The sequence below is a fragment of the Lissotriton helveticus genome, chromosome 9 (assembly GCF_964261635.1).
Source record: "Lissotriton helveticus chromosome 9, aLisHel1.1, whole genome shotgun sequence".
In the NCBI taxonomy this organism is placed as follows: Eukaryota; Metazoa; Chordata; class Amphibia; order Caudata; family Salamandridae; genus Lissotriton; species Lissotriton helveticus.
Window position 1 is genome coordinate 1009597365 of NC_136070.1, and position 12658 is coordinate 1009610022.

Sequence of the window (12658 nt, forward strand, 5' to 3'; positions counted from 1 at the left end):
AAGTCAAACGGGTTGCGTTTAAAAAGTACAAAGTTTTCTTTTCATTTTTTAAGAGCAGGCAGTGGTCAATGGGATAACTGCCTGCTCTTAATAACACGTTTTTAAAACCATTGCAAAAGGGGAAGGGGTCCCTTTGGGACCCCTTCCTATTTGCGAATGTGTTACCACCTACTTGAATTTGGTGGTAAAATGCAAATGTTTTGCGATCGCATTAAGGGTCACAAAACATTCATACATACCATTAGGATTCGCTATTTGGAAGGGACGCCCTAAACACACCCCTTCCAAATAACAAATGTCAAACCCATTTTTTGATTTGCTAACAGGTTAAAGAATCGCAAAATGGGTTATGATATATGTAAAAAGCCTTTTTTGCATTCGCAAATGGGCCGATTCTGCAAATCGGCCCGTTTGCGAATGCAAAAATGGTTGATACGTGTGGGTCTATATGTGTTGTGTGCCGAGTCCAAATTTGCGCCGCACCCACCTTATCCTTCTCTTTTAGTTCGGCTTGTTACTCCATCTAACGGCTATAAAAAAAATATTTGTCCTGAGGAAGGTACCCATTGAACTGGCACATTTCATATTGCATTTCCCGTAATGGATTACAGAAGTGCTACAGAAAATCTGCCCAGACCCCGCAAATGCATATTAACTAAAGAAAAATCACCCTGTGAATCACAAAACACACGACCAGGGGATCTCCCAGCAGCCCAATGAGCATAAAGCTATCCAAGCAGGAAGAAGACACAAATGTATGTTTCCGTGTATATAGGGCTCATGTGAAGATCATGTGATGAAACTGACACAAAAGAGCTACAGAGGTGAAGGATCTGAGGTCATGCTAAAGGGGGCAAACAACCGTCAAACAGATACAGACATGTAAGCTTTGCAGAGCAAGGTATTTGAAATTGTCTTGCCAACAGCTCCAGAGAGGCACGAATGTGAGGATTTACACAACAGAGAAGTGCAGAACTTGATGGCCTGGTTAGCATTGGGCAGGAAGCTGGCTAGTTATGCTAAGGCAATATTTTAAAATGTTCACGGAAGGAAATATTAAAAGCCAGTATTGAAGAAGGCAGGTGTTTGCACTGTCATTTCTGGTTTTAATTATTTATGTGGACTAGAATCTGAAGGTGATACCTTACAGTTGCACTCTTTATTAATGATGTTAGTAAGTTGTCCCAAGTTTCATAAACTGGTTCGTTCTCGTTTATTCACTGTTTTACATTCCATTGATTTTAACAGTTTTTAGATGATTATGAAAATGTTCAAATAAGCGTTCACATTGTTAAAAAAAGGGGAAAAAAGAAGCCTATGTCTCACCCCTCCTGTCCTTATTACTTGACTGGATGCAGCAACCGAAAATAAGATAACAGCATCACTTCTATTACTAAAGAATGATACCAAACTCTTCCCACATACACCACATTGCAATTCCAACACTCTTACAACAAACATTCCTCCACAGAATTACACCAAGCTTCGCATGAGACTATAACTTATCTCAGAGGTGAGTCTTTGCTTGCTTCGGTGAAAATATGTTTATTTGTTTTTTGAAAACTGGCTTACAAAAAGCTATTGGGCAGGCTTCATGCTCAGAGGGAGTTGAGGCAGCTGCAGAGGCTTGGCCGCGAAGCGTTGCCAAAAGTGACTCCTGGTGGCCAACTCCAATTGCTAACATCTGAAGGCAGTGCGCAAAAGGGTCTGTTTTTGTAGGAGATGGATGTAGTATAAATCTTCAGATAAACAAACATTTTGTGAAAGAAGAGTTATGGTTTCTTCTGTTTATAACAGCTTCGCATTTGTTTGATTTTTTAAAAAGTTTAAAAAAACTCAGTGAAAGTGCAGCAATTGTTACAAAATAAAACAAAAAAGACATAATATTGAACATTTGTGGTACACAATTCATAACTTTCACCCCGAGCATGAAAACTATTACCCTCCCACCAAATCCATTGCTTACCTTCTCACACTATTTATACCAATAAGTAAGAAAAACATTACAGCACTCATTCTAACATTTAAATGCTATTCTATTTATAGTTATATCATCCAGAATGTCACTGCTAGGACAATATTTAAGGGGCATCAATGATCGCATGCAGCTACATGGGAGCTCATCTGTGACATCATGTGTGAGGTCATGAACAAGTGCATTTGTTGGGCGAGTAATGGTTTCACAGGGACGTACGTTATGGTTTATGGAGCTAACTGTTACTGACCAGCATCAGGTTGTTTTGGTTTTATTTCAGAATCACAAATTAACTTTAACTGTGTTATAAAAAATATCTATCTATCTATCTATCTATCTATCTATCTATCTATCTATCTATCTATCTATCTATCTATCTATCTATCTATCTATCTATTGCCCTCACTCTATCTATCTATCTATCTATCTATCTATCTATCTATCTATCTATCTATCTATCTATCTATCTATCTATCTATCTATCTATCTATTGCCCTCACTCTATCTATCTATCTATCTATCTATCTATCTATCTATCTATCTATCTATCTATCTATCTATCTATCTATCTATCTATCTATTGCCCTCACTCTATCTATCTATCTATCTATCTATCTATCTATCTATCTATCTATCTATCTATCTATCTATCTATCTATCTATCGCCCTCACTCACTCTATCTATCTATCTATCTATCTATCTATCTATCTATCTATCTATCTATCTATCTATCTATCTATCTATCTATCTATCTATCTATCTATCTATCTATCTATCTATCTATCTATCTATCTATCTATCTATCTATCTATCTATCTATCTATCTATCTATCTATCTGACAAGTGGGTGGGTTTACGATTGTGAATATGAAACATATCATCAACTTCAGGGCTTCATGGGTGATGAAAACAATGTCCGCCTCTTTGGACAGAGCAAATGGTATGCTTTACACTCATCAACAACTGTTTCTGAGAGGTGTAATTTTCGGGGTTTAGAGTGTGTGGGTTTTCTCTCCCACCACTTCACTCCATATCCCAGCACTGTGCCTTTCAGACTTCCTATTACTGGGGGCTGCTACGCACCCCCTGCGCTCTGTTCAGATGCCTGCTTTCCCTGCGCCCACTCCCCCATCAGTTCTTCTTTACCTTCCCTCCATTGCGCGCACCCCCACCCCTTCTGCAGGTGATTAAATAAGCTCTTATTAGGAGAGAAAATTTGCTGCTCAGTTAATTATTCCCTTGTTATCTCTGTAATTGTAGGCTGTCGGCAGCTCTGGGCGCGATGTCGTTCAATCAGCGGGATTCGTGCAGGAACCTCTGAGCTACATCAGCAATAAAAATGCCGTTTATTTCATAGGACTTTATTTCCACTTGGCAGGTATATTCTAGAGAAACAAATGGATGACCCAGAGCAAATGGGTGACCATGGAGGGTTCACGGAGTACCGGAGAACCATAGGGGTATATTTACAAGGGAAGTGGCGGAGCACAGCGTTCGCTTTCTTGGCTTAATGCAGTGCTCAGACATTTGGAAACGCAGGGCTGCTCTGTATTTACAACAATACGGTGCAGCCCTGCGTTTCCCCCTGCGCTGGTGCTAATTACAGCTGCCTTGGAACCATTTCACCATAGTGCAAGGGTGCCTGACTTATGGAAATGATTGTTTATGTGCAGGAAGGCGCCCCTTCCTGCACATAAACAATTTTAAATGGCAATTTTTAACTTCTATCAGTGCTGCTTTGTGCAGCACACACAGAAGTTGCAGCTCATCAGTTTTAAAATGTTTGTTTATGTGCAGGAAGGGACACCTTGTGGTCACACCTTGTCTAGTAAGTACTGGGTCAGGGAGGGATGAATGGAGAAAAGAAATTAAGATTACTGGTAAGTAATCAGTGCATTCTACCGACCTTTATGTGAAGGTAGACTTTGAATATCATCTAGAGGTGCATGACTGGAAAAGGGGAATAAGCCTAAAGATTAATGAAAGGGGGTTTAGAAGGAATGTATTTATTTGTATAGCATTATGCACTTCTAGAAAACTGCTTCTAAGCACAAACAAAATGGGACGCAGGAGGCAGTAAGTAGAAAAGAAAGTGTAAGAAGCGAAAAGTGAAGATGAGTGGATAGGCAGACTTTTATCGCATATCTAAGAGCCTTATTAAGAGTTTGGCAGTGTGGGAGCGGGACTACCCGCTCCCACACCACAAAACCCATGCAGGAACTGCCTGCCAGATCAGGAGTTTTCTCCTGTCTGGCGGGCAGCTCTTTGGCGTTCCCAGGGCGATGCCTATGAAATAGTCACTGCAATTGGAACGCCAAAGGGAGTACCTGCATGGCATGGACTGTTGCAGTACATGCCGTTAAGGTACTGGTGTACATGCACACAGGGGGGCACATGTGCTCCCGATGTGTGCATCCACATGGCGTAAGGCACATGGGCCTCCTTTGTTTCCTCACCGCCACATTTTTCAAGGTGGTTACACCACCATGAAAATTGTGGCCGTGCGGAAAGTCATAATATGCGTGGCCTCAATATGGCTGTGCCACCGCCAGATGGTCTCAACCTGGTCATAATGGGGCAGTAGGAAGACCGCCACCACTGCGTCTCACGAGTCTCGTGGTCCCCGGACCACCAGACTCGTACTAAAGCCCTAAGCCTAGTTGATGTAAGTCAACAAACATACTGGACTATCATTCGAAGCATTCTCTTACTAGACAAACCCTCATGGCACCTCACAGTAATCTTGTGTGCACAAAGTGAAAGAACCACTAGTTGTGCTGATAAACTGACGGTCTCTGGTCAATGGGTGTGCTGGCCGTGAACACCAAAATCATGTATTTGTGCCAATGAACAGTAGGTGAAATGGAAACCTACCGGGTACATGCTATAAACATTCCAAAAATGAAATGGTGACGAAACGGTAAAAAACGAATGAGTGAAAGAATAGTGACAAAGTCTCACGTAGTCAATACTGCTCCACTGCGGCTGTACTCGCTGTGAATAACTAGTGGTTCTTTCACTTTGTGCACACGCTTGATTTGTCGCACACAGATGTTAACCTTCACTTGTCACCATGTGTATACTTTTGACCTTTTCTCTAACATTCGTTCACCTTCAATGTGTCAGCTCACTTGGTTTCTTCCTCTGTTTAACATTGCGCATCATGCACTCTGCGAATATTGATGGCCTTCACTATGACTTTACAAACCCACCGATTTGTTCTTTGATTCATTGTTTTAGACATAGCGAGGTGCTCCTCACTAAGACCTGCTTATTATTCTTTTGTATGTAGAATAATCCCCTGAAGAAGGGCAGACTCGATGCCCGAAATGCATTGGGATTATTGAACAACTGTGGAAAAAACTTGAGAGATACTTTGTATTATTTCATGAACATTACAAGATATGACCAATAATGATCATTGACTTGAAGTGGTCATTAAAGAACTTCTTGATGATGATGGACTGTTTGTCAACCATTTGATTTATCTTAGCATTGGATTTAAACATTTGTTTGTTATTCTACGCTGTGCACTGGGGGACAACCCCTATACAGGGGCTGCACCATTGAAATTGTTTATAACGCTGTTTGGCACAGACAGCAAAGCCCCAGTTGCACGCGACACTGAGTGAACTGAACAATTATTGAATTAACCGGTTGTGCGTGTCCTACCCCCTTTGTTTATTACGAGGAAAATCACAACCAACTCATGCTGTGGCTTAAATAGTGTGTGGTTGGCACTGAAGTGACTCAAGGAAGACATTTCCAATGCTAGTGAGTTCTACAGTAGTGTGGCAGTGCTATTACCCTAGACTGGGTGTACCGAGATCTTACTCGTCCCTCTCCATGTGCCGAAAAAGCTGAACACAGGTTTAAACTTGCCCCTACTTGCAACGGGGCGACAATACATTTCATTCATGAGTTGTGTGATGCCCTAACAAATAGTGAACTATAAAATCAGGCACATTGTTGTTCCTTGTCACATTGTTTTTAGGTTGTGCAATGTGTGGTCATTGCAAATGTAGGGTTTTTGATATATTTATGAATATTGCCATTCTTTTGAGTGGCAGAAATCTGATCAATTCCTTGATCTTTTTTCCTCAATTGATACCATTTTTCTTAAAGACATATTTCACCTGTTGAATGTAGGTATTTTGACTGAAAAAGATTCACACCTATTTAGGGGTGGCTTGACAGCAGAGCTGTCTGCAAGACGTATTTGTTACCATATCTTTAAAAAATACATCGACTGAGCTTTGGTTCTACCAAGAGGAAAATTGTTCTCTCCCACGTTCTATTGTCTATTTAGCGTATCGTTCCACTTTCCAGCAAATGCTTCCATTGAAATGCACGAGGGATTATTTTACATCTGAAAAGTACACTTAATCATCAACGTGTTTGCCAATTTCAGTTCATTATCTTCTATACGCATTCTAATCAGAAGACAATCCTTTCTTGCTACTTTTTCCCCAGTTGCAGAACAGCCAATAGGAAATGCTTACATGTGGTAAATATCCATGTGTGCCCATAACATGGTTTAGGTTCGTGACGGGCTGTTAATCTGTGAGTCGTAGATAGACAGGACACCATTTCCTAATATGACATTTCAGAATGACCCTAAATTGTGGCTGAATGGTACAGTTGGCTGCACAAGCACCATATCTGTATGACTGACTATGTTTAGTATGATAGGTGAATGAAAAGCCAATAGTTTCCTTTGTAAACCATGGGGACTACAAAAGAAAATGGTTTTCCATCATCCCAACCAATTTGCCATCCCTGAGACCTGCACCTCAGAAACTGAGTTACTGCCCTCACGTGTCTGGGTTGGACTGGAACCTTTATTCTACAGGTTAACTTTTGGTCAACAACAGGCATTGGGAGCTTCACCAGGAAGCTCCATACTTAATTTATGGGTTCTTGTGTTGAAATGCCCAATACACATCACATCCAATGTCAGTTCTATCACTGTTTTAATGTCCTCCCACAGGTGCAACTGAATGGTGCCACAAAACACTATGGATTAGATAGCTGACCACCTGAAATTCAAAGATGGGATAAGGATTCATAGGGCCCTGACTTTCCGGCAGTAGTTCTATTTCAATATGATATTGGCTGTCCAAATCAGTACTGAGTGCTGATTGAGTTTCAGCTTCAATGTGTAGAGAAGCCTTGTCAGGTCTGGGACAGAATCAGGATCAGAACAAAGCTTTATTTCGATTGTAAAAAAACAATCATAAAAGCACAGATAAAAAAAAATTAATAAAATCAATTTAAAATCCATCACATGTTCTTAAAAGACATATTAAAAGTCAATTAATAGTGCATATTAAGGGAAGAAAACATCCTGATTCTAGATAACAATACTCTTTCTCTGATTAAAAATTATTTTTAAAAACATAGATAGCCTCAAGCAATGTGTTCATTGTCCAGCAGCTGAAGCTTCATAAAAGCAGGGCGACATTGTCTCAGCCCCCATTTCCGTAGAATTGGTAAGATCCAGACCTTTCTTGTCTCCCGGTATAGTTTATAAAATAAGACAATATGTATAGGTGATTGGGGCGACTGATTGTCACATGGGCAAGGTTGTAACTCGTTAGCCCAATCATTCAAGATGGAGAAAAAGACAAGCCTATGTATGTATTTTACCAAGTCTGAATGTTGTTAATAGGAACCTGTCGTAAACACCTGGGATGAAAACTCGGTATGGCTGCAAGCTAAAAGTTGTAAGAACCATCTGATGCTGCATCACGATGGGCTTAGCTATTTCGCTTGATAATCTTTGGGTCTTCAGAGTACCTCTTTTCTGAGATTTTTCCTGGAAATCAAGGTAATTGTGTCAGGGTTGGTAAAATATTCTCGTTTACTCTTATCTTTCGTGAAATCTTGAATAAACTTAACCCAGGGTATCCTTTGTACACCATCCAGGCTGAGACTATCCTGTAATAACTCTCTATTGAGGGTTGTCTCATCACATGACCAGATGCTGTGCCACAAAAGGATAGGCTCTGCCTCAATGAGGTCTGATTTGTGTGGAAGACCCAGTTCAGCATGTGAAACATAAGTGGGGGTCCTGGAAGGGACTGATAAAACATATTTTAGAAAATTGTTTTCAACTAATTGAATCGAGTTAGTATTCACAAAGCCCCAAATACCCGCCCCATAAGTGGCAGTTGGTACACACTTAGCTTTATATATTTTTAAAAGCTCTAGAGGTGGTTTACGTCCCAGTTTTTCTGTGAAGCTGGCTAGAGCAGACGTGGGTCTAACTAGTGCCAGCTTCTTTACTTCAACTGCCTTAACCCAGGTATCATTATTACTAAATAGGATACCTAGATAGGAAAAGCTCTTGGTGGCAGTAATCTGATTTCCCTCCACGAAGATATCCCTACGCTTTTTAATACCATGACCACATCTCATTATAAATGTTGTTGAGCTATTAATTCTGAGGTCATGATCCTTCATAAAATTATGGAAAACATTTAGAGTCTGGGTACGTGACTAACTCACAGCATTGTCCGCATATAACAATGCTTGGATTGGGCGATTGCCTATCTGTGGAAAGTCATTGGCATCTTTGAGAAGTGCCTGCCCTAGTCCATTAATATAAAGATTGAAAAGAAAGGGGGCTAGGACACAGCCTTGCCTAACCCCCCTTCCTGTCGGGAAAGTTGCAGTACGTTCTCCTCCAAATCCGAATCGCACACTTGATTTGGCTCCATTATAAAGGAGACAGATAAAGTTAATAATATTTCCATCGACCCCCAGCAGTGACATGATCTCCTAGAGCTTTGAATGCCTTATGCAGTCAATCGCTGCCGAGAGATCTACAAAGGCCAGATACAGATGACCCTTTTTAGCCCTGGTATACTTTCCCATGAATATTGCTAGATTTAAGCTCTGTTCCACAGTCCCTAGGCCTTCTCGGAAACCGTATTGGATAAGATTCGGTTTTCCTCAGCCCAGTGCTGCAGGCGCTCTAAGATAACACGTTCCACGACCTTGGCCATCGAGTCCAATAAAGAAATGGGCCTATAACAAAGTGGATCCTGTCGATCCCCCTTTTTAAATATGGGGACAATATAGGATTCCACCCAAGTTGGTGGGAAAGCGGCCTTACAGCGGGCATTAATTATTTGAGTAATTATTGGAACCCACAAAGTAACATTGGACATTATACAGGTCCACAGGAATCCCATCTGGCCCGAAGGCCATCCCACCTGCACTTGCGGAGAGAGCCCTACTCACTTAGTCGATATTGAAATGTAGGTTAGAAGGCTCATTAATCAGTCCTAGATTTTCACTAACTTGACCAATGCCAGTACTTGCCCGTTGTATATTTTGGAAAAATGATCAATCCATTGACCCTCTGAGATAGCTACTTCGATTGTTTGGCCCCCAACCGGGGTCACCAACTGTGTTTTTTCCGCTTTCCAGAAGGCGGCACTATCTTTTGAGTGAGCAGCTTCGGAAAGCTTCTCCCATGCCTCTTTTCTAAGAGCATTCTTCCTTTCTTGGAGAGCCAGTCTATAGTTCTTCCTCGCCTGTCTAATATTGGTGAAGTTCCTTGGTACGTTATGCAGTTGTTGTTTCAGATGGGAATGTGCGTGAGAGCAATTTAAATCAAACTATCGCTGGATGGCAGGCTTTTTACCCCCACGTTTGAACATTACGTCCCGAACCACAGTTGCCAAGTTTTGAAACGAGGACAGTATACTCTCAGGGGAAGCTAGTTCGTTTGGACAGATGTCAAACTACACCTAGTGATTATTGTTTTATGAACTACCTCAGGGCCCATCATATTCCAACAGAGTGTATAACCATTCGTTTTGTCTAGTTTTAAATTTACCAGGGCATCATCTATCTCCAGGTTTTTTCTTCCCTGGCCATTCACAACAAGAGTCAACGTGATACATAGAGGAAAGTGATCACTCAGGGAGATTGTATCAACTTTAAAAGTGAGTATCACATAGTCCCTTGAGATTTGGAATAAGTAATAAGTCTAAGGGACCTGAAGAACCCCATACTGCTGCCTGGGCTTGCAGGAGTAAGAGGAGGAGCTTGTCAGCTCTGACTGGAGTTTGTTAATGATAGGGGACAAATACCAAGACCAACCAGAGACTGTCTCTAGCCCCAGCTCAAGGAAGACCCATCTCAAGGCCAAAAGAAACAGCATGGTCACTCACTGGGACCCAAGTCTATGACCATCAAGATGGTTCTACTTATTTTTACAGATTGCCTTGCAAATCTAGCCAGTATCCAGTTGCACGTAATTCGCAGACTGCAATAACTTTTTGATTTTGTTACTCTTCACCAGGAGGTGCCCAAAGGGAACCCACTAACTTCGCATTTATAGAGATACAGATCATTTGCCCTGGAAGGGAACTCCAGAAACTGTATAAACAATTGTGTGTTACCAAGGGGATTTATTGGCGGGCCACTGTCTTTCGACTGCATTGCAATGCTGCATTTGCTGTTTTGTTTTTGAATTCCCACCTTCTGAAGGGGGCTAAATTGTAGACTTTTATAAGCACCCAGTGGTGGTTGCCAGTCTGCACATTATTTCACCACTGGCTTATTATTAACACCGGGTCCCATCCTTTGTCGAGTCCCCATCTTTTATTTACCGTTGCAAGGGTGTCAAGCCCTCAAGCATGCTCAGCAATCTAGGAAACCAAACACATATTTGAGGGACCCACTAGGCATGCCAATAAATACAGACTATAGGTGTAAGTTGCACTCTAGTGTAGGACTGAGATCATCAGGCCACGTATGACATTATTCATAGTTAATATTTGTTGGCTTGCTCTAACCTTTCTATCCTTAGGCATGGGGAATAAAGAAGTAGTTTGTATTCCATGGATCACAGTAATTATATAGTGCAGGAGACTAGTTCTACCATATGGTTTATTCCTAATATTGCTACCCTCCTGCACTATACAGGATCTGAGCACAAATGCAAACCATTTGCACGTCATACATATCCAACATCATGGTGTGGAATTCTGTGCAAACTCCTCTGGAGACCTTTAATTACCCCTTTCCTTACCAGCACACTAAGATACCTATCCCCCAATTAGCCAATTCCCCCAGTGAGGATGGCCACCAAGCACCTGTTTGCTTTCTGATTTCCTGCCATCAGGCAAACACCCAGCAAACAGTCCAGAAATGCATTTAACCTAGAGTCAGAAGGTGTTACTTTGTTCGTAGCAGTAAAATATGGAAAAAAACACAGGCAAGGATTCCTTTTGGTACATGTTACTAGTTTTCAAGGTGTATGCATACCCGTTTTGTTTTGTGTTTTGTATTGTTAACTCAGACAAAACTTCGCCAACCACATCCATACGTATCCGCCAATGATATTCTACTCTTAAATTATTCCCGATAGCACTTGAGAGTAAGAGGGGCCGTGTAATCACTCACCTTATAATGAAATGAGACAGGACAAGTGGGTTACTCGACACACTGGGAAGGTTGGTTCCTGGTGGTATTGACAGACTGGGACATTGCATTTAGAAGGCCAAAGACTAAAGACAAGCGTCCACACATCACTATATTTATAATTACACATTGAAAAATTAATATATCACAAACCTGAGCATTCCACTTCAAACTGGTCTCTCTCTCTCTCTCTCACTCTCCCTCGCTCTTGCGCTCTCTCTCTCTCCTAGAACCACTTCCCCTGGTTTCTGGGGTAACTGTGACTTCCAGTGTTGGTTTTGACTCAAAGTTTAAGGGAAGGCTTCGGGGCTGCTGGCCCTTCAGCCAGAATCTTCACAGGTATGATGCGTTTGCACTTCATATGCTGCACCACACACCAGCAGAGGAGTATCAAACACAAGTATTACAAGGTTGACATGTGTTGTCAGATTAATGTTACTTTCAGCTTGTGGTGGATGTTATGTAGAGATTAGACTGCTGAAAAATTCCCATGTGTTCAGCAGCAAACACCATTGAAAGCAACAGAGTATTGTCCAACCTTCAAAATTACATTTAAGTATATCTTTAAATCTTGTTCAACAGCCAAGTATAATTGTTCACACATGTAAATCTCGGTATTTCCCTCCAAAAAATACAAGTTTGTGTATTGAATAGCTGGCATTTTTCACTGCACAGTCAATAATCCAATTCAGGTAACTTCTGAATTATAATGGACCATGTTTCCACGGATTATTTGGGATTATAACTTCATTAGCCTAGATTCTAGAGCAGTTCATTGTAGTCACTGGAAATGGCCTATTGCAAGATTTTCACAAAGTCAATAAGGAAATAAGCAGTTGCAATGCAATCGGTCTCGCCTTTGGGACCTTGAAAGTATTTAGCCATGCAGGAAATGATGCTGGCCGTTTCAGCATCTACTGTTCTTTAACATGGAAACTTTGATACTAATAGGCACATTATAGCGCTGCTTTTAGGCTGATACAACTTTTTTAGCCATGTAGCCCTACATTTTAATAGATTCATTGTTTTTTGTGTTTTTTCATATATATTCGTCAGACTATAGACCTAAAAGCAAAAGAAGGCACACGAACACGAAAGAGGGGTTTAGGGCCTCTTGTCTCTCAGAGCATAGGCCACTTAGCTGTAGATGTTAGAATCAAACTGGCAAAAAGGTGATTTATTACACATAAAAATGCCAACATTTCCACTCTGCAACCGAGGACTTACCTTTTAACATAAAT